The following is a 4,725-nucleotide window of genomic DNA, read 5'->3' as shown; positions in this document are numbered from 1 at the left end:
CTTACACTGATTTGACATCTTTAGTTCGCGCATCAGTTGTGATACGAGCACTGTTTATGTTCCAAATGCGACAAGGTCATGTGAAAACACAAACAAAGAAACCTGTTTTTCTTGAAGATGAGACAGCCATGGCTAATCAACAGCCACCATATCGGCTGTTTATCAAATCGGACCAAAGTTACAATCATTTTGTAAACAGTCCTGCCAGAGACATATAGATACCACGATAAGTACCTCTCACCAATTATCTCCCTTGGCGGGAAAAATACGCAATCCGCAACTCACAATAGTCGGCTGGAAGAGTTCTACACTTATCCGGAGTGGTTAGGTCCTTCAAGCCCACTCCATCGCACGAGCGGTCTTGTATGAAAAGTGTCGGAAGCGCCACTCAGCGGCCACTTGAGGAATCCCTGGTGTCAGGGGCAGATATCAACGCTCAGGACATCGAGACGAGTTATCTTTCTTGCCCAGCATCTGCAAGCTATAGAGGAATTGGTATTTTGATAGACGAATGACGGGAACTTTTGACGCGAATTTCGGAACGTTACTCGTGATTAGTTGTATGTTCTAACATATGTATGAAGAGGGTGTTTTGTTTCTGTTTGCGCTCGTCTTGCACTCTTCGTTCAGAAGATCAACTTTTATGATGTGACAGTGCAAAGACTTTGCAAGCAGAGGTTATGCTGTAATGATAGCTTTGTTGAGATAGCTGCTTCAGTAACGACAGTAGGTATTGTTTTGCTAAAACTGTGACGCAAACATTACACTAAAAATGTAACATATAAATCTAAAAACAAATAACACAAACGCTGCTTCAACTTTCCTACAAACTGAAGTATGGATACCATATGCACAAAATGTTCTTATTTCTAGTTTATGTTTGTGTGACATCCTCATGTTGGTTTAAGCCGACAGCCGTTGCAGTAGCAACCACGGAGTAAGCTCGAGAAATGCTGAAGAATGTAATATTAAATCATCCACAAAGAGCCTTTTTTTTTTTACCTCATGAATTAATGAACGCAAAACGCCTTCCATTGGTAATTTGCATGTCTTGCATGTATAAGAGCTGCATTTACAAATTGCACAACAAGATTTTTCCTCTTCTTCCGCTTCTCAAGTTCTTCTTCTTGACTGTTCATGATTTCGGAATCATGTAAATGCGTTCTTTAGTGCGTTTCTAAGCAGTGGACAATGACATTCTTGCACTTGCAGAATTTGTGTTAGTTGTATAGTGTGAGTAGATCTCGGCGGGTTTTGTTTTAATTCCCAAGCCGCATTTCTTACTTCCGTTTCAAAGCCTCTGTGACGTCAGTTATCATTCATTTCAAGCAACCGAAGCAAAGGTGTCATAAAATGTCATAACATGCGTCAATCATGCAGGCTCTGTTTGGGTTGATAAAAGTGTGTCTCGTGTTAGAAAAGACGATGTACATATACAGCGTGTGCCAACTAGATACTATATCAACGGTACAAAAAGTTGATACCAGACGTCCCGAACGTACATTTAATGTCGTCTTACTGTGGGATTCAAATACCTTTTCAGTCTAGAGACATCCTGCTTGGTGCCGCGCGAGCCGAGAAAATGTTCCCTCTTTACCTTCACTACGCTGGCTGCAAAACCCCTCCGCGCGGAGGTGTTTTCAGACACATCAGACACAGGGTGTTTTGTTTCCTTGTAAATCTGAAAACTCTTCGTCAACGACTTTGGAAAGGCGTGCCCCTGCCCAATGGACAGCAACACTCCATCTTCGAGAGACTGCAGTGTGTATGCATGCATCGTTCGCATATATAATGAACTAGATGATTACCCGCTTCGCCGGGTACCGGCTTCGCCGGGAAGAAGTAGAGCCGAATACCAGGCTGCGCCTGGGACCCGGCTTTGCTGGGTGTACGCCGGCTTCGCCGGCGCACGAAGGAAAGGAGATAAACGCGCAAAACACTGGAGACCTTCTAAAAATAGTAACGTGCAGTGACCTTCTAAAAATAGTAACGTAGTAACGGGAATATGGATTGACGCCACACGGAGGAAGGGAGATAATCGCGGCTGAAAACACTGGAGAAGATAAGGAAGAGTTACTGGTAGTGGATCCCGACAACAACAAACAAAAACAAAACAAAATCGGTTCAGCGCGCACAGCGCTGCGCGCTGAGAGCACGTGTTGAAATATCTCATCGATGAGGTTGTGTCCGGGGTGTAGCTGAATACGGTGTCCAAATTTGAAAAAGATCCACCGAGAACTTTGGCCGTGCATCGCGAACAGACAGACAGACAGACAGACACTAGTCGTATATATATAGAAGATATCCATACTACCAGTTACCACGGGTCTACTCGTCCACGTTGATACACGAGTATGAGATCTTTAACGTGCTAAACGATTTTGATGTCGAGGACCCACCGCATTACCGAGCAAGGCTTTTATGCTCCTTTTTACATTATTTTAGTCAAGTTTTGACTAAATGTTTTAACATAGAGGGGGGAATCGAGACGAGGGTCGTGGTGTATGTGTGTGTGTGTGTGTGTGTGTGTGTGTGTGTGTGTGTGTGTGTGTGTGTGTGTGTAGAGCGATTCAGAGTAAACTACCTTACCGATCTGTATGACATTTTTGATGAGAGTTCCTGGGTATGATATCCCTAGAATTTTTTTTCATTTTTTCGATAAATACCTTTGATGACGTCATATCCGCCATTTTGTAAAAGTTGAGGCGGCACTGTCACACCTTCATTTTTCAATCAAATTGATTGAAATTTTGGCCAAGCAATCTTCGACGAAGGCCGGACTTTGGTATTGCATTTCAGCTTGGAGGCTTAACATTTAATTTATGACTTTGGTCATTAAAAATCTGAAAATTGTAATTAAAATTATTTTTTTATAAAACGATCCAAAATTACCGTATTCTTCATCATTTTCTGATTTCAAAAACATATAATTATGTTATATTCGAATTAAAAACAAGCTCTGAAAATTAAAAATATAAAAATTATGATTAAAATTAAATTTCCGAAATCGATTTAAAAACAAATTTCATCTTATTCCTTGTCCGTTCCTGATTCCAAAAACATATAGATATGATATGTTTGGATTAAAAACACGTTCAGAGAGTTAAAAAGAATAGAGATATAGAAAAGCAGGCTATCCTCCTCAGCGCAACCGCTACCGCGCTTTTCTGTATTGTTAATTTCACTGCCTTTGCCACGAGCGGTGGACAGACGATGCTACGAGTGTACGGTCTTGGTGAAAAAATGCTTTGCGTTCAGTTTCATTCTGTGAGTTCGACTGAGCTTGACTAAATGTTGTATTTTCGCCTTACGCGACTTGTTATTTTTATTGTCTCATTATTATTTGTATATTATATATATGTCCGACCGTTTGGAACGGCAGCCGCAGTCTATCTGCATGTTTCGGGTTTAGGAGTCGGCAAATCTGATAACACGCACGCAAATATGCATGTGAAAGAAACACGATTAGACTGCCAGGGATTAAAGTGTCAGACTCATACGGATGTCTCGAGGGCTTTCTCACGGTGGGCATGTTTCCCTACATTTGCACATTTCGTATATATACAAGGCCTATACGGTGTGCATGTCTCTTGCTCATACAGGTGTCAGTATGTGAGGTGAGCGTAGATTATAATGCAATACTTCACCATCATAATTATAGCTATATATTAATATGCATGAAAAAAAACCTGGAAAAAAACCCATGCATTAAAGGTACTGAACTTGTCAAATCCAGGTGCACGGAGCCCCTGGGGCTTTTAGTCATACCTCAGGCAGCTATCCGTTAGAAGAACTACCAAGTTTCATTGACTTGCACCCAAAGAGTCAAGAACTGCGATTTTTTTACGAATTAATTTCGTACTCGGACCCGGCTGGTCTTGGCCTATTTTTGGATCTAAATTTAGATCAGGTAGATCACCACATCATGCACAAAAAGACACGTCGTTAGCAAACTATGTCAGACGTCATCATGAGTTTGTGTAAAACCAAATGGAGGCCGGAATCACTCAGTTGAATCGAACTCCGACCAAACACCACGTAATAACTAGGTTAATTTATGCACTTGCGTGAACAAGAAACTGTCGAGCTTCACAGATGTCGTCGTTGGGTAGTTTTGGGTTTGTTTTACTACCATAGGAGGATTTTTGAACTGTAAGTGCACTCAGCTGCAACAAAAACGCAAAACGAAGGCTGTGAGCTGCACTGCGCCTTTAAATTACTTCTCAGATTAAAACTACCATGCAGGAAATGCTGTCTGACCGAATTGTGATGAATAGTATCTGCTTAGTCACGTTTTAGTGTTCTTTCAAAAAATCTACTTCCACGCTGTTTGTCAGTTTGTGAATACCAAACAATATATATGTGCTTATATAGCAGAGCAAACTGTTCTCCGTATCAGGTCATCATGTTTCAGCCCGTCACAAAAGTTGGTCAAGAATAGTGTCCCAAATGAACTGTCTCCGTCAATTGAGTCCTCAACGGAGATATAAACTTGTATCCCTGGAACATGAAATCTGAGAAACAAAAGGAAGGAAGCGCTCTAAATGCATACGACATACATGTGCACTAGAGTAAGTGCATGGGAGTTACGCGGAACCAATCTCCTGGCACCTGAGAGAATAACAAGCATATCAAGCGACTGTCATCCTCTTCCCTACTTAAAAATAGCGCTCTGTCTCCTTCATTTTGTTTGACATCCTGAAACATGAGTGTCATGATTACGGG

The sequence above is a fragment of the Littorina saxatilis genome, linkage group LG1 (assembly GCF_037325665.1).
Source record: "Littorina saxatilis isolate snail1 linkage group LG1, US_GU_Lsax_2.0, whole genome shotgun sequence".
NCBI lineage: Eukaryota > Metazoa > Mollusca > Gastropoda > Littorinimorpha > Littorinidae > Littorina > Littorina saxatilis.
Note: the sequence above shows the minus strand (reverse complement) of the source record.